The following is a 23,627-nucleotide window of genomic DNA, read 5'->3' as shown; positions in this document are numbered from 1 at the left end:
CCCCCCCCCCCCCCCCCCCCCCCCCCCCCCCCCCCCCCCCCCCCCCCCCCCCCCCCCCCCCCCCCCCCCCCCCCCCCCCCCCCCCCCCCCCCCCCCCCCCCCCCCCCCCCCCCCCCCCCCCCCCCCCCCCCCCCCCCCCCCCCCCCCCCCCCCCCCCCCCCCCCCCCCCCCCCCCCCCCCCCCCCCCCCCCCCCCCCCCCCCCCCCCCCCCCCCCCCCCCCCCCCCCCCCCCCCCCCCCCCCCCCCCCCCCCCCCCCCCCCCCCCCCCCCCCCCCCCCCCCCCCCCCCCCCCCCCCCCCCCCCCCCCCCCCCCCCCCCCCCCCCCCCCCCCCCCCCCCCCCCCCCCCCCCCCCCCCCCCCCCCCCCCCCCCCCCCCCCCCCCCCCCCCCCCCCCCCCCCCCCCCCCCCCCCCCCCCCCCCCCCCCCCCCCCCCCCCCCCCCCCCCCCCCCCCCCCCCCCCCCCCCCCCCCCCCCCCCCCCCCCCCCCCCCCCCCCCCCCCCCCCCCCCCCCCCCCCCCCCCCCCCCCCCCCCCCCCCCCCCCCCCCCCCCCCCCCCCCCCCCCCCCCCCCCCCCCCCCCCCCCCCCCCCCCCCCCCCCCCCCCCCCCCCCCCCCCCCCCCCCCCCCCCCCCCCCCCCCCCCCCCCCCCCCCCCCCCCCCCCCCCCCCCCCCCCCCCCCCCCCCCCCCCCCCCCCCCCCCCCCCCCCCCCCCCCCCCCCCCCCCCCCCCCCCCCCCCCCCCCCCCCCCCCCCCCCCCCCCCCCCCCCCCCCCCCCCCCCCCCCCCCCCCCCCCCCCCCCCCCCCCCCCCCCCCCCCCCCCCCCCCCCCCCCCCCCCCCCCCCCCCCCCCCCCCCCCCCCCCCCCCCCCCCCCCCCCCCCCCCCCCCCCCCCCCCCCCCCCCCCCCCCCCCCCCCCCCCCCCCCCCCCCCCCCCCCCCCCCCCCCCCCCCCCCCCCCCCCCCCCCCCCCCCCCCCCCCCCCCCCCCCCCCCCCCCCCCCCCCCCCCCCCCCCCCCCCCCCCCCCCCCCCCCCCCCCCCCCCCCCCCCCCCCCCCCCCCCCCCCCCCCCCCCCCCCCCCCCCCCCCCCCCCCCCCCCCCCCCCCCCCCCCCCCCCCCCCCCCCCCCCCCCCCCCCCCCCCCCCCCCCCCCCCCCCCCCCCCCCCCCCCCCCCCCCCCCCCCCCCCCCCCCCCCCCCCCCCCCCCCCCCCCCCCCCCCCCCCCCCCCCCCCCCCCCCCCCCCCCCCCCCCCCCCCCCCCCCCCCCCCCCCCCCCCCCCCCCCCCCCCCCCCCCCCCCCCCCCCCCCCCCCCCCCCCCCCCCCCCCCCCCCCCCCCCCCCCCCCCCCCCCCCCCCCCCCCCCCCCCCCCCCCCCCCCCCCCCCCCCCCCCCCCCCCCCCCCCCCCCCCCCCCCCCCCCCCCCCCCCCCCCCCCCCCCCCCCCCCCCCCCCCCCCCCCCCCCCCCCCCCCCCCCCCCCCCCCCCCCCCCCCCCCCCCCCCCCCCCCCCCCCCCCCCCCCCCCCCCCCCCCCCCCCCCCCCCCCCCCCCCCCCCCCCCCCCCCCCCCCCCCCCCCCCCCCCCCCCCCCCCCCCCCCCCCCCCCCCCCCCCCCCCCCCCCCCCCCCCCCCCCCCCCCCCCCCCCCCCCCCCCCCCCCCCNCCCCGCCTACTCCGAGTCCATGATTTCTATGGCAGCCACTTCCAGGTCTCCCCACTGTAATCGCACACCTGCTTGGGGCGGGACTTGCTATGCATACGTGACTTGAATACGGAACAATTTTGCATCCGGAGGTTAACTAGGTTTTACTTGAGAGTTGCTTGTTAAGGGGTTGGGACACGTGGGAACTGTTGTTGTATTAGATACCTCCCACTGCAGTAAGAAAGGTGAAAGGCCCTCAAAATTCGTGAAGGGAGAACGGATTCAAAACGCTGTCATGCACGCCCAGACTTCCTTGCCAGGCTAGGCTGGGCATTCCTAGGCCCCACCCATGGCAACGCCACTCTGACGTCCGCGCGCTGGAGGCCGTCATAGGCCAGTGTCGGAGCCCAGGAGGACGTGTGGCGCGTGGACTACATCAGGTCCCACATTAGTCCTGTGGGAACACGGTACGCGCTTCCGGGCAAGGTTCTGTGCACCTGTTCCCCTCCTTCGGTTCAAGTATCTTACCCCTCTGGGAAGAAGGAGGCATGCCTGTCTCCAGAGAACAAGAAGATGGGCCACAGAGAACCTCGTAGAACAGTGCAAAAGACAGCCCAAAGCTAGAAGGCGCCGGGCACCTTTAAGCTGTTTGGAAGTTCACGTGACTAAGTGCCGGACCCCCAGCAGTCACGTGACGGCGCGCGCGCTCACACGCAGGGAGAGCCGGTCTGCGCTGTGCGCGCGCCGTCGCCGCTGTCTCCCACCCACCCCCTCCACGGGAGGGTGAGGAGCGGCGAAGTGATCAGGCTTCTGAGGCCCTGTGCGCCTGCGCAGCGAACAGCTGTCACCCAGTGCGGAACAAGTCTTCCAAATTTCCCAAATCTCCCCGGGCGGGAGGCCACAGTCTTCCTTCTCATCCTCTTTCTTGAGGTCGTGTCCTCGCCCCACCCGCGCGCCAGGTAACCGCTTTTCCGGAGTCAGGGAGATGGGGGCGGCGGGGGGAGGGGCCCGGGCGATCTTCCTGGCACTGCCCCTCTCCACGCGGGGCAGCGAGGGGTGTGGGCGTCCAGAGGAGCTGAGGCACCGGGGCAGAGACGCTCAGTCTGCGACCGCGGCGACTGTCATGCTGGGGAGGGAGCGGACGGCCATGGTCGCAGGGGAGGGAGGCGGGGGCCAGTGACAGTCCGATCCGGCCCTTACAGGGTTCGGTCCCCGTGCTCGCCATTCTCCCGGGAGCTGGAGTCGGGGTCGTGCTCTTTAGGACAGAGGAACGCGCGGTGTTCTGGGGGTACCGAGTCCTTTACCCTCCCAGCCGGGTCTGCGGCGGACTCCAGGAAGGCCCGGCCTGGTGCGCTCCTCCGGGCCCTCCCTTCCCGGAGACTGTCACGACCCCGCGGAATGAGAGTGGGGGCTCTTCTCTAGACCACCCGTCGCAGGCAGCCAGTTCCTCATTCGGGTTCGTTCTCAGTCACCGCAGCTGTCCTTTTGGTTTTTATTCTTCGGCACGGGGCCATTTCTTCCTGCAGTGCCTGTAAGAGCCACGATGTGGGGTAGACAGTGGGTGCTTAATCAATGCGAGTTGGATCGGGGCGCGTGGACTGCCAGGTACAGGACGTGTTGTGGGGCTAGGATGTACAGCCAGAAGGCAGGCAGGCTGGGTCTCCAGGCTGGAACTTGGTGTTTCTTCATGCTCCCTCAGCCATTGAAACCAGCAGGGCTCCACTCCGATGCTTTCTTTCCTCGTGTACTCGGAGCCAGGCTCCCCCCTTAGCTGTGTCCTGTTAAGACTGCACTGGCTGGCTTTGGTTGTGGGCAACAACTAGGGGGTTTTGTCAGGTTCTCCCTTCCGGAGAAAACAGAGCAAACTTTTTTTTGCACTTGGTAAATTACCAATGCGAGGTCATTTATGTAGCATTGCTTCGGAGGTATAAGGTTAGAGTCGCAGTGGGCTCACCCTTGTCCGGGTGAAAGCATTTGATAGGTTCAGTACCCGTAGGTTCGCCCCAAACTTCGCCCTATTTCACCCATTAGAGGTTTTTTTTTTTTTTTTTTTTAACTTGGCTTCACCGTTTCTATGGCAACGGTTAAGAATATTCTAATTTCGAAGTGTTATGGTTGAAAATGAGTGACTTTAATTTTTAAAGGTTCAGTTTTACTATGTAGCACTCAGTTCTTTGAGACCAACTACTCAAATTTGCCTACTTTGCTAGTTCTCTCGCAGTCCCTCTCCCCAGCTTTGTTTTGGAATGTATAACACATTTTTTGGTTTAGACCAATTTTAGTGTTATGAAAAGATTGCACCTAATCTTTACAGCACCTCACAACCTTGGTAATAAAACAAAAAAAAATTAAAAATAATTTGTAGTTGTAGATGAACACAGTGCCCTTATTTATTTATTTATTTATTTTTAATATGGTGCCAAATATCAAACCCAGTGCCTTACACTGATCAGGTGCTTGTTTTGTTTTGTCAGTGCACTTTAATCCCTTGCTTTTTTAAAGTTTAAAATAAACGTTTTATGGCGTTAGGAGTGTAAATCAGTGGTAGAGCGCTTGCTTGGCATGCGTGAGACCCTGGGTTCAATCCCTAGCTCCAAGAAAATAAAACAAACATTTGAGGTATCGCAGCGCACAAACCCTTAAAAAAAAAAGTCCACCAATTATTCTGTAAGAATGAAGATTTTTAGGAGTTTAACAGGTACTTCATCTTTTCAGAAGTTTCTTCAATTTAAATTTCAATTTAGGGATGAAGATCGGGTAAACTGAGTTATTTTCTGAACACCTTCCATAGGTAGGTTAGGTTCCTCTTTCCTTTTCTCATTGTTTTGTAAATGCTTTGCCTCACTTTTCTCCCCCACCAGACTGTTAAAACCTTGAGATCAGTTTTTTTTTTTTCCCTCCCTCTCTTTTCTTTTAGTAATTAAGCCTGAGGTGCTTAAAATATTCCTTTATTGAGAAACAAATTTACCTATCTAAAATGTACAACTCAATAGTTTTTAGTATGTGCACAGAACAATTTTAGAATATTTTTGTTTTTATTTTTTGGTACCAGGGATTGAAGCCAGAGGCGCTAAACCACTGAGCCCCATCCCCAGCCCTTTTAATTTTTATTTAGACAGGGTCCTGTTAAGTTGCTTAGGGCCTAAGTTGCTGAGACTGGCTTTGAATTTTTTTTTTTTTTTTTTTCTGGGTACCGGGATTGAACTCAGGGGCACTCAACCACTGAGCCACATCCCCAGTCCTATTTTTTGTTTTATTTAGAGACAAGGTCTCATTGAGTTGCTTAGCGCCTCAGGCGGGCTTTGAACTTGAGATCCTCTTTCTGCCTCAGTCTCCCTAGCCACTGGGATGACAGGCATGCATCACTGCGCTCCAGCATGGCTTTCAACTTTGAGATCTTCCTGCCTCAGTTTCCTGAGCTGCAGGGATTATAGGTGTGTGGGACTACACCCTTCTCTGTAGAATACTCATGTCACCTTCCAAAATAAACCTTGTTTTCATTACAGCCATTGCCCATTTTCCTCCAACTTCCTCCCCCTCCAGCTTTGGAATCGGCTTTCTGTCTTAATAGATTTGTTTGTTCTGGACATTTCATATAAATGAACTGTACCCTAGTTGATGTTTTGTGACTGGCTTAATTTGCATATTTTCAAGGTTCATCCTTGCTGCAGCCTGAATCAGCACCGTATTTGTTTTAATGGCGCAATAATATTCCATTGTATGGAAATATGACATTTCATTCATCAGTTGATGGACTTTCAGGTGATGGACTTTCGGATTGTTTTTACTTTTGTTCTTTTATGAATAATGTTGCTGCTATGAACATTTGTGAACTAGTTTTTTTTTTTAATTTATTTATTTTTTAGTTGTAGGTGGACACAGTATGTTTGTTTTATTTATTTTTATGTGGTGCGGAGGTTGGAAACCAGGTCCTCCCACGCGCTAGGAGAGCGCTCTACAGCTGAGCCACAACCTCAGCACCCCCGAACTAGTTTTTAAAAAAAATATTTTTATTAGTTGTTGATGGACCCTTATTTTATTTACTTATTTATATGTGGTGCTGAGAAACGAACCCAGTGCCTCACACATGCTAGGCAAGCACTTTACCATTGAGAGCCACAACCCCAGCCCTGTGAACTAGTGTTTTGTGTGGACTTATGTTTTATTCACTCTTATACACAGTGGTGGGATTACTGCATTAATCATGTTTTGAATGAACAGATGAACAAGGAACAATAGTTAGTCTTAAGGGATATTCTTTAGAGACATTAGAGGGGCCCATTGACTTCCTTGCTCCACTACCAAGTGTACTTCTCTATTTATAGGCCTAGAACTCTCTAGAGGTTTTGTCCTGTAGTTTGTGCTATTCCTTCTCTGAATATTATTAAGACCATTCCTTTCAATAGCATAGTTTTCATACTGCTCATGGCTAGTCCCTTATATTCATTTATTTGTTATGTATTTATTAGTGATATAATGATAAAACAGGTACATTCCATACCGCAATTAAGCTCTGTGTAATGCAGGTCTCTCAAGCTTTAAAAATTTGTTGTTCCTTTTATTTTAATTTTTTCTCTTCCTTTTTATTTAAATGTTAATATTTAATGCTTCTCCTGTTATTCTGATATGAAATTCTTGGGAGGTATGACATGTAGCTTTTTTTTTTTCCCCCCTCACTGCTGGGGATTGAACCCAGAGCCTTGCACATGCAGTGTGTCTTTTTATTCCTACTGGTCTAGAAAGAAAGTTATTTGGAGCATATGATACAAATTTGAAATATTAGCTTTTTTTTTCCAACTCTTAATTCCCAAGGATTCCTTACACCCTGTTCTCCCTGCCCATTAAAGATGTCCCTTTCTGGGCTGGGGATGTGGCTCAAGCGGTAGCGCGCTCACCTGGCATTCGTGCGGCCCGGGTTCGATCCTCAGCACCACATACAAAACGGAGATGTTGTGTCCGCCTATAACTAAAAAATAAATATTAAAAAAAAAAATTCTCTCTCTCTCTCTCTTAAAAAAAAAAAAAGGATTTAAAAAAGATGTGCCTTTCTAAATCCATCCTTGCTAGGCCTAATCCCTTCCTCTCTCAAGCAGTCAGTATGATCCTTTTAAGGATTATGTTCTTCCTTCAAGTCCTCTTTCACTGAGGAACCAGTCATAATTCTCAGATCTACTTATGAGATTTTGATTAGCCAATGGCCTTCTTCCCATTGGACTCCTCTGACTTCTTATTTCTCTAGGCCTGGTACCCAGCTCACACTCCTGTTCCCTCTGCCTACACTGTTACCTTGACCTGCACTGCCCTGTCTGGTTGGTTCCATCCCTTTCAGAAAACAGTCCAATTGTCTCTTCTTCAAGTTAGTCTCCCTCAATCCTGCACACTTACCTTAGTAGCATTCTGTAATGTCCTTTACACTCTTAAACAACCATGCCATTACTTGTCCTTTTCTTCCTTCTCCACCTTCATGAATGCAAAGAGAAAGGGCCACACAAAAATATTAACAGTAATTAGTTATTTCTGAATGATGGAATTGTGGATAATTTGTTTCCTTAGTGTTTAAGTGTATTTTCTAATTTTCTCCTGTGGAGGATAGTTAATTAAAAATCCATGTTTATTAGAAATTTGGAAAACTGGAGCAGATGGAAGGAAAAAGAAAAGTTATCAGTATTGTCATTTTTTATTTTGGTAAAATTTCTTCTAACAGTTTTCATTTTGTTTTAATTACCTAGATGAAATTTTACTATAACTTCATCTAGCTTTTTTGGGGGACCAGGTGATGGTACTAGAGATTGAACCCTAGGCACTTTACCAGTAAGTTATATCCCTGGGCAACACCCACCCCCATCTTTGAGATGGAGCCTTGCTAAATTGTTGAGGATGGCCTGGAACTTGTGATCCTTCTGCCTGGGATTGCAGGCAAGCATTTCTACTCTGCTGACATGAAACTTTTATTTTGATTTTTTTCCCTCGTATCTCTCAGTTTTCTAGGGAATGGTAAGGATACTTATCATTGGTTGCCTTGATGGAGTTTCTGGTACTGAAATGAAGCAGATTATTAGAGAATAGAATTAGCATCTTAGGCTATTAGGGTATGAGAACCAAATATGCTAAGAATCTCATTTCCCTGAGAAATGTCCTGATTTGTATGTTTCATAATACAGAGATTTTTCCTTGAATAATTGCTTATTATTTGCATTGTTTTAGTTTTGCTTGGTGCTTTATTCTACAAGTAGTGGATACATTTCTACAATCTATTAATATTATGTTCCTTACACTGTTAGATGTTGAAAATGTAGTGAACTCAATACAAGTGATTCTCTAAGAGTTCATGAAAGAATTATTTTAAGAGTGAATATTTAGTTACACTGTGTACTATATTTTCAGACATAGTGGCTTTAGCTATTGTATTTATGAACTGCTACTGCATAGAGTCTCTAAAATTCATTCTAGATTCTTTTGGGTTTGTGTTTCTTATATTACTATGGAGCAGAGTAATGTGTCATCAATGCCCTGTTGGTGGATGATGCACACCTGTAATCTCAGGGACTCCAGAGGAAGGCTGAGGCAGGAGGATCGTGAGTTTGACTTGGCTTGGGCAATTTAGCGAGACCTTTTATTAAATAATAATAAAAAATCTTTTTGGTAATCTTTTTTTCTTATTAAAAATAACTTTATATAATAATTCTGGGTATTAATTTAGCGGCTCTATTTGTTCAGTATGGCAAACAGCTTTGATCTTCCCTTTCAGCTTTGCTTTGGGATTTCTCACGAATCTCATTTTATTATTTACTAGCAAGTCCACAAATTATCCCAGAAATGTATATGTAATTAGTCAGTTTGACTCCACTTCCAGTTCATCTTCCCAATATGCATTCCAGCCTCCCTCCAGTTTCTTCTTTACCTGAAGATGTTTAAAAATGCAAATTGATCATTCTCATTGTCCTCTGGCATTTAAAATTCCTGTAGTATTATTCATTTATCTTAGATTTCCCTCCCCCACCCAGGCCTTATCTATATCTACTTTTCATCTCTGCCCATCTGCTTTCTCTTTCTTCAAACTGTATATGCCCTTCTCAAAAATGCTATTTTTTTTTTTTTTGCCAGGCTGACTTTTCATTTTCTTCCTTTCCATACATCTTTCAGATATATACTTGAATGTATATTCTTCCTCAAAATATGTAATTTCCCAGTCTAAACCAGCTTTCTTAATTATAATCTGTTAGTCTACTCTAAAAAAATATTTTTAGTTACAGATGGACACAATACCTTCATTTATTTTTATTTTTATGTGGTGCTGAAGTTCACACCCAATGCCTCACAAAGTGCTCTACCACTGAGCTACAACCCAGGATCGAACCCAGTGTCTCACACATGCCAGGCAAGTGCTGTATCACTGACCTACTATCCCAGTCCCTATGTTAGCTTACAGTTGCATAGTGATTATTTGATTTTTTCCTCCTAAATGTGAGAATTCTACAAGGGCAGTGATCAAGTATATTTGTCTTCTTATTTCATATCAGCACACTTTTACTTCTCTAGCACCACAGAATAGGTGCTCAATAAACATTTGTTTAATGAATTAATGAAAAAGTTGAACTATGAAGCTAGGACAAAGGAAATACATTTTCCTTTTTGTGACCCAGCGTATACACACATACTTAGTGAAACTGAAATTTCACAGAAAAATACTTCAACTGCTTGAGCTACATTCTGATATTTTATCTTTTGTGCTATGCCATATAATGTATGTAAAATATGTATAAATACACACACGGGGCTGGGTTTGTAGCTCAGTGGTAAAGCGCTTGCCTAGCATGTGTGAGGCACTGGTTTTGATTCTCAGCCCCCACAAAAATGAGTAAAGATATTGTGTTCATCTACAACTAAAACTATTTAAAAAATAAATACATACACACACACATACACATATACACTGTGGATTGAACCCAGGGGCTCTTTACTATTGAGCTATCTCCTTGTCTCATAATTGTGATCCTTCTGCTACAACCTGCTGAGGTGCGGGAATATAGGCATGTGCTATGGTGCCTAGCTACATATTATAAAAATATTGATATACCCCATTAATTTGGGTAGGACAGCCTTTTGAACAGCATAGCTCTAAGGCAGTATAAGGAAAACTCTTCATTTCCATTAGCCTCTCTCTCTTTTATGCTGAGTATTGAATGGAGGTGCTGTACCATTGATCTGTATTCACAGTTCCTTTTATTTATTTATTTATTTATTTTTAAGACAGGGTGTAAGTTGCTAAGGGTCTTGCTAAGTTGCAGAGGCTAGCCTTGAACTTGTGTTCCTCTTGTCTCAGCCTCCCCAGTTGCTGAGATTATGGATCTGTGCTATCATGCATGGCTACCATCAACCCCCTTCCTTGAAACTTAATTGCTAATTTTTTGAGTCTCCTTGGATGGGAAATACAAGTATAGCTTTAAATAACACATCTTTGTTGTCTCTTTAAAGAAATGAAAGCAGAGCTGGGAGTGGTAGCCCAGCAGCTCCAGAGGCCTAGGCAGGAGGATCTCGAGTTCAAAGCCAGCCTCAGCAATTTAGTGAAGCTCTAAGTAATTCAGTGAGACCCTGTCTGTAAGTAAAATACAAAATAGGGCTGGGGATGTGGCTCAGTGTTCGAGTGCCTCAGGGGTACAACGAAAGAAAAAAAAATGAAGGCAGTTCTACAGAGAAATTCTGGTCTGGTCTCAAATAGTTCATATTGAGAAAAATACAAATCTACCTGCCTCTACTTTAGGCCTAATTAATTAATTAATTATCATTTTTGTGGTAGTGGGAATCAAACCCAGGGCCTTGTACCTGTTAGGCAAGTGCTCTTCCCCTGAGCTACTCTCCCCACCCCTAGCCCCTTTTAGTAGGTCTTGCAGATTTCTCTGGTCCAATGATAGTCAGTACTCATCCACCATACTTGACTGAGCTCAAGTATGGTGTCTGGCCAGTCATAGAATTTTTTTTTTCTTCTTTCATTGCTTGGGATCAAATCCAGGGCCTCATGCATGTGAGGCAAGTACTCTACCACTGAGCTATATCCTCAGGAAGTCACCAAATTTTAGGGCTGGCTTTTCATCAATTTTGCTTACCAATTTATTACAAAACAAAATGTTGTGGTGCTTACCTGTAATCTCAGCAGCTCCAGAGGCTGAGGCAGGAGGATTGCAAGTTCAAGGCCAGACTGGGTAACTCAGCAGGAATCTGTTTCAAAATAAATAAAAAGGGCTGGGCATGTAGCTCAGGGGGAGAAAATCCCTGTATTCAGCCCCCAGAAGGGGGAAAAATAAATCACTATACAAAATTAAATACATTGTATGATTCAAATTGTGTTTAAACAGTTCCAAATGTGTATATGTTTAGAAAAAATACATCAGATTATTTTATTATTCAGATTATTTATTGATTTTGGTGATGGGATTGTCATTTTGAGAAAGTATATTTCTGTTTATAATGAAACACTCAGCTAAAAAGCCAAACTTTATATTATCGAGTATGTTCAAATAGGAAAAAAATAACACCTTTATTATGTTGGATATAACCCAGGTTTTTTAGTGGCTGCATTTTGGGGACACCTGCGGGTGTAACTATGTTCGACCATGTAATTGTTTTTTTTTTTTTTTGGGTACTGGGGATTGAACTCAGGGGCACTCAACCACTGAGCCACATCCCCAGCCCTATTTTGTATTTTATTTAGAGACAGGATGTCACTGAGTTGCTTAAAGCCTTGCCATTGCTGAGGCTGGCTTGGAACTCACAATTCTCCTCCCCAGCTGCTGGGATTATAGGTGTGCACCATTGTTTCTGGCCACCATGTAATCTTGTACTGCATAGTGACCTATGTTCTGCTCGTAGCTTTTCTAAGCTATTGAAGCCTAAACAGCCTGTTTTTCATCTTTTTTGCTGAAATAGGATTCCATTTTCCCTCTGTTCAGCTCAAAAATGTTGATAATGGATCTTCACTTATGGTTGACCAAAGCCTATGATTTGGAAAGTCTTAATGTTCTTTAATAAAACCCATTGTTGAGCATGACTTGAAGGTAGAGATAGGATTTTGGGTTAATTAGGATAAAACCTTTCTGTTGAATTTGGGAAATGTATAGCTAGGTAATAGGACTTATAAATTGAAGGAAATAGTGATAGTTTAAATGTATAATCATCAGTAAGTTTTTCTAAATTTATGTTTGTAATTTTAGGTTTCCAACAACACAAGTCTTATGTCAAATCAAATGTTTGAAAATATATTTGATAATTGTACAAAAAGCTATCCTTCTAAGTATTGATTTTCATGAAGGCAAGAGAAAACTTGAAATTAAAGAGAAATGCCAAAGATAGGACTGTTGGCTGCATAGATGGGTATGTGTGTGGGCAATTTTAGAGGCTTCCTAGTACTGTTCTCATTTTCAGCATTTTAAGTTCAGAAACCTGAACTTTCCTGATCTATGCAGAGTATTGGGCATTGGAGGACTAATGTTCTTGGTGTCATTTTCTAATTAAACCCATAAGAACCAGAACATGGATTGTAAGCATATGTGTCTGCTCTTTAGGACTTTGTGGAGAGTCTTGATCCCCTGGAAAAGCATACAAGCGGTCATACATTATCAGTTTCCAGCAGATGGAGATGGGGAGGTTGAGTTGGATGATATTTACCTGTGGGATTTCCCTGAACCATGGAGCATACAGCTTTGCTCATTCTTTCCTGCAGCTGGTCTGGTGGCTCATGCCTATAATCCCAGCCATTCAGGAGGCTGAGGCAGGAGGATCATAGGTTCAAGGCCAGCCTGGGTAATTTAGAGAGACTGTCTCAAATCAACAAAATAAATAGGGTTGAGAATGCAGCTCAATGGTAGAGCTAGGTTCAATTCCCAGTACTGCAAAACAAAACAAAACAAAACAAAAAAAACAGCAACACAACACTATAAAAAAAACTTCCTTGCCAATAAAGTTTTTCTTTTTTCTTGTGGTGCTGGGGATTGAACTCAGGGCCTCCTGCATGCTAAGCAAGCACTCAGCATGGTCACAGGCATCCCTTTGAGTGGATGGCTGATGTATAGGCCTTTTTTGTTTGTTTGACAGGTAGCTTATCTCATTCATTTTGTTTTTATCTATTCAACTTTCAAAAGGAAGCCTTGCCTGAAATTTGGAAACAGTTTATTGATGGGGTACACAATCAGGCATTTTTCATTAATAGGAAGAATATGGCCATGAGCTAAATAGGTAAATTCATTTTTCTTTGTTTTTTGATTATTTATTTTCTTTTTGGTGGTGCTGGGAATTGAACCCAGTCTCATACACACTTAGCATGCATTCTATCCACTGAGCTACTTGCTAGCTTTGATGATTTTTATCTTTAAAAATATTTTATTTATATAACAATATTTCTTCAATTTTTAATTGGGGGGGGGTGTACCAGGGATTGTACTCGGCAGTGCTCAACCACTTAGCCACATCCCCAGCCCTTTTTTAGTATTTTCTTTAGAGAGAGAGGATCTTGTTGAGTTGGTTAGGGCCTCACTAACTTGGGGAAGGCTAGCTTTGATTCTTCTGCCTCAGTCTCCTGAGCAGCTGGGATTACAGACCCAGCTGGGATTATAGGCCCAGCTGGATTACAGCTTTCGTCACTACTTTTAATTTTTGAATAGGTAATACAAGGTAAACAACAAAGTATAAAATAAGATAGAGGTATAAGAGATATAAAGGGACAGAAAATGTATTTTCTTAACTTTGGCCTTTAGGTATCTCATTACTTCCCTTTGGTCAACCTTTGTTAAGCAGTTTCCTTTAGGGCTTTCTAGAGATACTCTATATAAGCATATGTGTACATTTTTTACACAAATGGTATTATGTGTACTTTTTCTTTGTTGGTACTGGGGATTATTGAACCCAAGGTGTTTTATCTCCACTGAGTTATATCTCCAGACCTTTTGATGTTTTATTTTGAGACAGGGTCTCACTAAATTGCTTAGGGCCTTGCTAAATTGCTGAGGCCAGCATCAAACTTGCAACCCTCCTTCCTCAGCCTTTCAAGTCTGGGATTACACATGTGCACCACTGTGCCCAGTCATCTATACTTATTTTTTTAATCTCTCTCTCTCTCTTTTTTCTTTACTAACAGTTTAACATGAAGGTAATTTTTTTTAATATTAGTATATATAGAGCTCCCTATATGTGTTTGCACAGTTTTTCATTATATACACATACCATAAGGTATCCCAGTCAGCTTTTGATTATTGTGACAGAATACCTGCAATCATCAGTTTAAAAGAAGGAAAGGTTTGTTCTGGCACATGGTTTCAGACGTTTCAGTCCATTGTCACTTGGCCTTGTTGCCTTTGGGCCTGTGGCAAGACAGCACATCATGATGGGAGGGCATGATGAAGGAAATTGCTCCCTTCAGGGAGTCTGGGAAGAAAAAAGAGAGAACAAGCCCAGTGATCTCACTATACCCTTCACCTTCCTTAATCTTGGCTCCACCTCCTAAAGTTTTTACCACTTGCCAATAGTGCTATTATCTGGGAACTAAGCCATCAACCTAGGAGCTTTTGGAGGACATTTAAGGTCCATACCACAATAAGGTGTTTAACTAATGCAAGGCTGAAAGTCATTTAGGTTGGATTTTTTTTTTTTTTTGGTGCTGCAGATTCATCCTAGGGTTGTCTGCATTCGAAGCAAGCACTGTACCAAGTGAGCTATATCTCCAGCCCCTAGGTTGATTTTATTTCTGTGTAATGATCTGTTCATGAATCATTATGTCAATGTTGTAATTGCCTTAGCTTTAGCTTTATTATATGTTTTTAGAAATTTGCAGACTATTCTTATTTATTTTTCTTCATTATATTTGACTTTGGAATCAACTGTCTAGTTCCAAAAACTATTACTTGCTTTTATTGACAATATATTTAATTTGTGGACTTACCTATGAAGCTATCTTGAAGATGCTAAGTTTTCTTGGCTGAAAATACAGTATATCTTTCCATTTACATCTTCTTTTTAAGCCCTTATTACAGACATTTTAAAGTTATCTTTATTCTGGTCTTAAAGATTTCTTAAATTTTTTCCTTCGTATTTTAATTTTTTCCTTTGGGATAATGTCAATTTTTAGAAAAATTCCAATTATGGTACAAAGAACTTTTATTTCTTTGAAAAATTGAGTTGCCTTCATGCCCCATCCATCCACAATAACTCAGTACACATTTACTACATTTTTTGAATAACCAGTGTGTATTCATGAAGATCAGGAAATAGCTGGGCTCAATGGCACCTGTTATTTCAGTGGATTGGGAGGTTGAGGCAAGAGGATTGTGAGCTCAAAGTCAGCCTCAGCAACTTACTGAGGCCCTAAGCAACTTAATGAGACCTTGTCTCAAAAAAGAAAAAGAGATGGGGATGTGGTTCTATTCCTGGTACCAAAAAAAAACTAAAAACAAAACAAAACAAAAAACTAACAACAACAACAACAACAACAATAAAAAAAAAACCAAAACCAAAAAAATGCAGGAATTAACATTGATAGATTACTGTCATCTAATTTGTAGACCCTTCATTTTTCACCATTTGTTTTAGTAATTAATATTTTTATAAACTATTCAGCAAAAGTATCTAATCCAGAATGATGCATTGCATTTTCCTGTTTTTGGATCTTTTTAGGCATCCCTCAATCTCAAATACTGATTTTATATATATATAATTATTATTATTTTTTTTTTGGTTGAGGTACTGGGAATTGAACTCAGGGGTGCTCTATTCCAGAGCTGTATTCCCAGCCCTTATTATTTTTTATTTTGAGACAGGATCTCATTAAGTTGCCCTGACTGGCCTTGAACTTGTGATCCTCCTGCTTTAGCCTCCCTTGCTGGGATCATAGTCCACTGCAATCGTGCCTGGCTTCAAATATTGATTTGAGGTGATTTTTGTTGATCTTGATTATCCTCATCTTGACACTTTTTTTGAGATTATAGGCCAGTTAGAGTCTCCCTTAATTTTGGCTTGTCTGCTGTTTTCCTCTGTACCAGATTCTTGAGGCATTGTTGGCAGGAATATCACAGAAGTCATTTTCTATTCTTTTCACTGCATCTTTCCAGGTAGCACACATTTTCATTTTGTTCTTGTTTATTTTTTTTTTTTACTTGTAGATGGACTTCATAACTTCATTTTTTATTTATTCATTTTTTATGTGGTTCTGACGATCAAACCCGTTGCTTCACGTGTGCTAGGCAAGCACTCTACCACTGAGCCACAACCCCAGCCCTTTGTTTTGTTCTTTTACTGGAAACGTTTCCTTTAATTGCTTAAGATAATCTTCTATGCTTCTCTGCTCTTTCTTTTAAAGAAGTATGTAAATATCTTCTGCCTTTTTAAGCTTTCAATTTATTTAATCAGTTTGGATTTATGGTTTATTAAAATTCATTGAGTTATTATCTGTTAATATTATTATTTGTATTGACACTCACATTGTTATCAAGTTGGAAACTGTCAAGTTGGATTGCCTGTTTTACATGTTCCATGATTTTTGTAAACACTCCTTTTATTTCTGGAGCAGTGAACTATCTAAGCTCATTTTGAATTTTGTCTACCCCAGTTATTTTGAAGCTAAGCTTTAAGTGCTTATTGTAATTGGAGTGTTGCTCCTAGGTTCTGTCAGAGATACAGACTGTGTATATATTCATATGTACATTTATGTATATGTCTGTTTATTTGCTTATCCTTACACACATGTACACACAAAGAAGGATAAAACAAATATACTAATGTAAAACCATTATTTATTCCTGGAAAAATCCCTTAATCCCTTGTCATAATTTATTATTTTCATGTGCTTTTGGGTTTTTTTAAAATTTATTTTTTAGTTGTAGTTGGACACAATACGTTTATTTTATTTATTTATATGTGGTGCTGAGGATCAAACCCAGGACCTCAAGCGTGTTAGGTGAGGGCTCTACTGCTGAGCCACAACCCCAGCCCTGCTTTTGGATTTCGATTGTTTATTTTAAAAGGAAATTTGACCAGTACTCTTTTTTTTTTTTAAATATTTTTTTAGCTGTTGATAGACCTTTATTTTATTTATTTATACGTGGTGCTGAGAATCAAACACAGTGCTTCACACAAGCCAGGCGAATGCGCTACCACTGAGCCACAGCCTCAGCCCAACCAGTACTCTTAAATGAGATTAATAGCAGTTTTACTGGGTCAAGTAAAAAGAAAGTTTTGTTACTCCTTGTAGGCTTTCTTTTTAAGAAAGAATTTTTTTTCTTTTTGGTGCTGAGGATTGAACGCAGGGGGGTGTTTTTATTACTGAGCTATGTCCTCAGTCTTTTTTATTTTGAGACAGAGTCTCACTAAAATTGCTGAGGGTCTTGGTAAATTGCTGAGGCTGGCCTTGAATTTGTGATCCTCCCTTTTCAGCCTCTTTGGTTGCTGGGATTACAGCCATTACCACTGAGCCTGATTTAAGAATGGATTTTTAAACTTACTTTTCCTTTCTGTATCTGGGACAGTTTAAATAACACTATACTACTGAGTTTGGTTTCTTCAAAATTCAGGAGAATTTCCTTGTGAAAGAATTTGGGCTTGGTGCTGCAATTTGGTTTTCCTTCTCCCTCTCTCCCTTCCTTTCCCCTTCCCCTTCCTCTTCTTCCTCTTCCCCTTCTTTCTCCTTCTTCCTATTCCTCCTATTCCTCCTCGCCCTGCTGGAGAGCCTAGTAAAGAAGTCAGTTATGTTGGGACTTATATCTGAGGGATACTGCCTGTCTATCAATTCATTGCATACTTGCTGTCCAACTTCTGGAAAGTGATTTTCATATCATCCTTAGTTTCATCTCTCAAATGGGAATAGCCACAGTCTGCTGACCCTACAGAAAACTTTTAAGAATGAAAATGAAGTTGTATGTTAAAGCACAGTAAGAACCAAGCAAGGTTTTTTTTTTTTTTTTTAAAGGTTCCTTCCTTCTTTTTTTTTTCTTTTTTAGTACTGGGGATTGAACTGAGCCCTGTTCCCATCCCTTTTCCTTTTTTATTTTGAGACAGCCTCATTAAATTGCTGATGCTGGCCTCAAACTTGAAATCCTCCTCCTTTATCCTCCTAAATAGTGGGATTATAGACATGCACACTGCTGCTGGTCTAAAGGTTCAAAGAGCTTTCAGTGAGGATAGCTCTCCGAATTCTTCTTTTTTCTTTTTGGTACTGGGAATTGAACTCAGGGGCACTTAACCACTGAGCCACATCCCCAGCTCTATTTTGTATTTTATTTAGAGACAGAGTGTCACTGAGTTGCTTAATGCCTCACTAAGGTGCTGAGGCTGGCTTTGAACTCACGATCCTCCACTCAGTCTCCTGAGCTGCTGGGGTTGCAGGTGTGCGCCAACTTTCACCTTTCAGTATCATTCTGTTGAAGGGGTTTGTACTGGTTGGACAGTCCTCTCCCTACTCCTAGACAAATGGGGAAAAAAAAAAGGCAAGAAGAGATATTTATTTATTTATTATATTAAGGATTGACTCCAGAGGCACTTAACCACCAGCCCTTTTTTTGCATTTTATTTAGAGACAGGGTCCTGCTGAATTGTATAGGGCCTTATTAAATTGCTGAGGCTGGTTTTGGACTCAATCCTCCTGCCTCGGCTTCCTCAGCCCCTGGGATTACAGGCATGTACCACCATACCCAGCCAAGAGGAGAATTTATTACTAATGACAAAAAAAATTCATGAATCAAACAATGTGATCTAGATAGAGCTTGCTTATTTATTTATTTATTTATTTAGCATTTTGGATTGAACTCAGGGGCATTCAGCCACTGAGCTACACACCCCCAGTCCTAGTTTGTATTTTATTTAGAGACAGGGTCTCACCAAGTTGCTTAGTGCCTTGCCATTGCTGAGGCTGACTATGAACTCGTGATCCTCCTGCCTCAGCCTCTGGAGCCACTGGGATTACAGGCATGTGCCACTGCGACCGGCCAGATAGAGTGTATTTTTGTGAATATTAATTATAATTAGTGAAGATTTGGTCTTATATTATTAACTACATTATTATGTATTTATTAACTACATTATTATCAAGGAAAAGTGGTAATAGAATATGATTTTGCATTGTGTTTGCATCGTGACTGTATTTGTGTTTATTATAAGTTGATTAAATATTTGAGATTTTGAGAAAAATGGCATTTGTCTAGGCCCAAAAAATATTTTTAGATGTGTTTGTTATGTCAAGGGAGCTGTGTATTGGTGTCAGAGTTAAGGAAATAAATGACCAAGAAATACTTGTGCAAAGGTGCTGTGCCAAGCATTGCATATAGGATGAAAATTTGCCAGACCTGCCCAATGTTACACACTTGTAATCCTACTTACTCAGGAAACTGAAGCAGAATTGAAAGTTCAAGGCCAGTCTTAGCAATTTAGCCAGACCTTGTCTCAACCAAGTAAACAAAACAAAATGAAATACCCTACAAAAAAACAACAGACAACAAAAAGTACCCCCCCACCCCCCAACAACAACAAAACACCCTGAAAAAAACCCAGCCATATCCATTTCCCTCTTGTGGTCTTTTGGTTAGGTAGTTACCAAAAATGTGTAGATTGACATAATTCTCCAAAACAATGTTTCTCCCATTTATGAATAATGTAGAAAGCATGGGTGGTCAGATTATTGTGTCTGCTGGGCGCGGTGGTGTATGCATGTAATCCCAGAGACTCTGGAGGCTGAGGCAGGAGGATCACAAGTTCCAGGTCAGCCTCAGCAATTCAGGGAGGCCTTAAGCAACTCACTGAGACCTTGTCTCTAAATATATATATATATATAGGCTGAGGATGTGGCTCTGTGATTGGGTGCCTCTGGTTTTAATCCCTGGTTACAAAAACAAAAACAAACAAACAAAAATTGTTTTTCTTCCTGTTTCTCAGTATAGCTGATAGCATAGTTTATATAAGAGTGAATCTTTAGCAATGATTTCATTGTTTGCATATTAAGTTCTTTTTATTCATTTATTTTTTTGTAGCGGTTTTTAAACCTAGGGCTGCTTAAACTCTGAGCCACATCCCCAGCTGAGGCTGGCGTTGAGCACATTAAATTCTTAAAATGTGTTTGCAAAGTATTTAAAATTTTAGTTATTGCTTTTATATTTGAAACTAAGAATTAGTAGTTTAAATGGACTGCTGTGGGTTCTTCTGCTAGGCCTAAATAGGGTAATTTCGGATTTAAAAGCAAAACAGGTTTCACTGTAGAGCCTAAGGCAGCGAGTGGGATGCGGTTTCCACATAGGGCGTGAGCCTGCTTGGTGCCTCGCGGGCGTGCGGGTGCGCAGGTTGCGCAGCCCGGAAGTCGGCGAGGACTTGCTGCCGGGCTTGAGCACTGGCTAACCTGGCGAGCTGTCCCAGCGCTGTGGACATCACACGGAGGTGGTTTCCAGGGAAGTCTCAACAGGTGCCAGGAGCCCTTGGCACGACCTGGGAGACTCAGGTAGCTCTTGGCTGGTGGGTGCTGGGAAGTGGTTCTACGTTTCTAGGCCCGGGCAATGGAAGCCCAGCAGGCAAGTAGTGTATACCCAACAATCGTGTGAAATGCAAGTTTTGAAAACTGTTGAAATCACTTTGTGTGTGTGGATGTTTTCTGTGTCTTTATCAATCTAATTGCTTAAAAATAGGAACTTGGAAACTGAATTCTGTTCCTGACTTCACAGATGCAGGAGAACAATTACTTTTTCTATTCTCGTGGGAATATTTGTTGACATTGGTTATTTTTTTTGGTTTTGTTTGGACCCAAATTATGGTGTAGTTTTGTAGTTTTACTAAAAATTATAATTTAATGAAAAACAATTAATACCCCTTATTTACTGGAAACCCAGAATTTCTCATTTTAACCCTTTTTGTAAGGATCAGGAATCTCTCATCAGATACAATGTTTAAGTTTGCCTGTTTTAAATTCATTCATTACTTTTAAAAGCATTTTTGTTGCAAGATTAACAGTTTTATTGATGTTGGATCACAGATTACTTTGTTTTTTGTACTGGGGATGGAACCCAGGAGAACTTAACCATTAAGCTTCATCCCCAACCCTTTTTTATATTTTGTTTATAGACAGGGTCCTGTGGAGTTGCTTAGTGTGTCCAGTTGCTTAGTGTGGATAAGTTGCAGAGGCTGGCTTTGAACTCTCTTATCCTTCTACCTCAATTTCCCCAGCCCCTGGGATTACAGGCAAGTGCCACTGCATCTGGTTTACAGATTGCTTTGGTCTCCAAAGTTAAATCCATAGGTTTGAAGGATTCAGCAGTCTTAAAGAAAATATTGGTTATCTTTATGTATAGTTTCTGTTAAAAATTAATGTTATGATTTTCTTTGCTTTGTGATTATTGTCACAATGATCTGTTTCTATTAAATATATTATCCATTTTACTTGAGAATTTGTTGAATTTTTGCTGTCTACTTTCTTCCATTACTCTTATTACTCTGCCTGTATTTTTACTTGTAGAAGGTTTTTTTTTTTTTCATTTTCTTCAATTGTCTACTTGGTACCTTTTTTGTATTTAGGTATGACATCTCTGTCTGACGTGAGGTTTTTCTGCACTGCAGTATGAAAAATTGTTTTCATCAAACACTTCAAACACTACCTAGACAAACATTTCATATTTATATTTTCTATGGGTCGAAAGGTATGGTATCTAGCTGGGGTTGTAGCTCAGGGGTAGAGTGCTTGCCTAACTCGTGTGAGGCACTGGGTTCGATCTTCAGCATCATATAAAAATAAATAAATAAAACAAAGGGTATTGTGTCCATCTACAATTAAGAAAAAAGTATGGTATGGTGTATAGTTCAAATAGATTTCAGAAAATACTTTTTTTTAATCCCAGTGTATAAATGATTTCTTCCACCACAAATTACCTTTTAATGCTAATGCCATCATTGAGGTTATAGTTTAGGATTATTTAAAAAGTATTTTATTGAAGGGGTCATACGTGATCCCCCCATACCCACCTCTATACTGGGGATTGAACCAGGGACACTCTACCAATGAGCTACATTTTTAGTCCTATTTATTTTTTATTTTGAGATTGGGTCTTACTGAGTTTCCCACAATGGCCTCCATCTTTCTGTCCTCCTGCCTTAACCTCCTTAATTGCTGGGATTATGGGTAAGCCATAAACTTGGTTCTTCATTTAATCTGTAAAATATCTATAGAGGTATTTGTAGTTGTGTTATTGGTTGTGTATTAGAGTAAGACTAAGGGGAAGAAACCTAAGCAAGTTATTTCTACTTTAAGGTCTTGAACATGAATGTGTAATCCAACCCTAGATTTTTTTTTTTTTTTGAGAGAGAGAGAGAGAGAGAATGAATTTTAATATTTATTTTTTAGTTTTCGTCGGACACAACATCTTTGTTTGTATGTGGTGCTGAGGATCGAACCCGGGCCGCACGCATGCCAGGCGTGCACGCTACTGCTTGAGCCACATCCCCAGCCCAACCCTAGATGTTTTAATAAAAAACCAAAACGAGAATAAGGTTTCAACATATAATTAGAAGAAACTATCTTGGTTAGAGTATATTTTAATTTTTCAGTCATCTTCAGGAACATTATTTATTTATTTATCTATCTATTTATTTTTTTGGCATTGGAGATTTGAACCCAGGGGTGTTCTATCACTGAGCTACATCACTAGTCCTTTTTATTTTTTATTTTTAGATAGGGTCTCACTGAGTTGCCCAGGCTATCCTTGAACTTCTGTTCCCTGTCTCAGCCTCCTGAGTTGCTGGGATTGCAGGTATATGCCACTGTCCCAGCTGTTTCATCTTAAAAAAAGGCTTTATATAATACTTATCCATTTTTTCTTGCAGTGGACATGGTATAGTCCTCTGAATTCAACAGATATCATTGTGTGTTTTATGCCATCCATTTTGCCTCTTGGCAACCCTGTTGTCTTGATTTTTGTGTTCTATATTTCTTTATTATTTTTTTGGTATTAGTTTCTTAGTGCCTCTCTAACTTGCTGAGGCGGGCCTTGAATTTGTGGTCCTGCTGTGTCAGCCTCCTGAGTTGAGATTACAGACATGTGCCACTGTTCATGGCTGCTTCCTTGTTTAAAAAATGGATTTATTTTGAATGCATTTATTCTTAAAGAATGGATTAGATTTGGGCTGGGGTTGTGGCTCAATGGTAGAGTGCTTGCTTAGCACATGTGAGGCACTAGGTTCAATCCTCATTACCATATAAAAATAAATAAAGATATTGTGTTCATCTACAGCTAAAGATATATATATATTTTAAAAAAATGGATTAAATTTTAATATTTAAATTTGTGAAAATGGATATATGCTTTGTATAGTTCAAAACTCAGCTTTCTGAGATTCATCCATATATGTGGAAGTAATTTTTAATTGTTAATTTTCATTGTTGTATAAGTCTATTAGGGAAATATGTTGTGATTTATTTGTTGTTCTCTTTATGTTTGATGTTTTTTTCCAGTTTTTAGCTGTTATAAATGCTACCATGATCATTATCTTACATGACTGAAATTGAATATATAGTAGCATTTCTTAGATCCCACAAGAAGAGTTTTTGAACTGCAGCACTGTTTACATTTTGAGTCTTAATAATTCTTTATTGTGGGTACTTTCCTATGCATTATAGGATATTTAGTCATGTGCCTTACCATCAGTGCCCCTAACATCCATATAGTTGTGACAAACAAAAATGTCTGTAGGCATTGCCTGGGTACCCTAGGGGACTTGACTTTTTTCTGATTTTGGTCAATCCCAGCAGCTATACTAAGAGGAATTCTTTGGCTTTTACACTGTAGAAAGTATAGAAGCGACTTCAAGCACCTAAGCCTCCTTTTTTAAACCTTCTTGTCCTTTCAATAGAGCAAAACCCTGGTAACTCCTAGATTTTATGTTTTCAAAGCTTTGTTACCATGAGTTGTTAACCTTTCTTCTTTTTGTTGATGTTACTGGGGATAGAACCCATGGTCTCATACATGTTAGTGTTCTACCTTAGTGGTAACC

At 43.4% G+C, this 23,627-nt stretch overlaps 1 protein-coding gene across 10 annotated transcripts in view; it reads left to right on the top strand.

Moving 5' to 3' along the window:
- Window positions 1-2,043: 2,043 nt before the first annotated feature.
- Kdm4c (lysine demethylase 4C) overlaps window positions 2,044-23,627 on the top strand; it is a 387,556-nt gene continuing 365,972 nt past the window's right edge. For 5 of the 10 annotated variants that reach the window (XR_007349008.1, XR_007349009.1, XR_007349010.1 and 2 more), the window contains exon 1: window positions 2,047-2,590. The gene's annotated coding sequence lies outside the window, so the exon portion shown is untranslated. Of the gene's footprint in view, window positions 2,591-12,838; window positions 12,861-23,627 lie in introns of those variants that run through there. The other 5 variants (XM_048806786.1, XM_048806788.1, XM_048806796.1 and 2 more) reach the window with 4 other exon arrangements.

This window comes from Marmota marmota, unplaced genomic scaffold (assembly GCF_001458135.2).
Source record: "Marmota marmota marmota unplaced genomic scaffold, marMar, whole genome shotgun sequence".
Lineage (NCBI taxonomy): Eukaryota > Metazoa > Chordata > Mammalia > Rodentia > Sciuridae > Marmota > Marmota marmota.
Note: the sequence above shows the minus strand (reverse complement) of the source record. Positions and strands in the feature narration are given on the sequence as shown.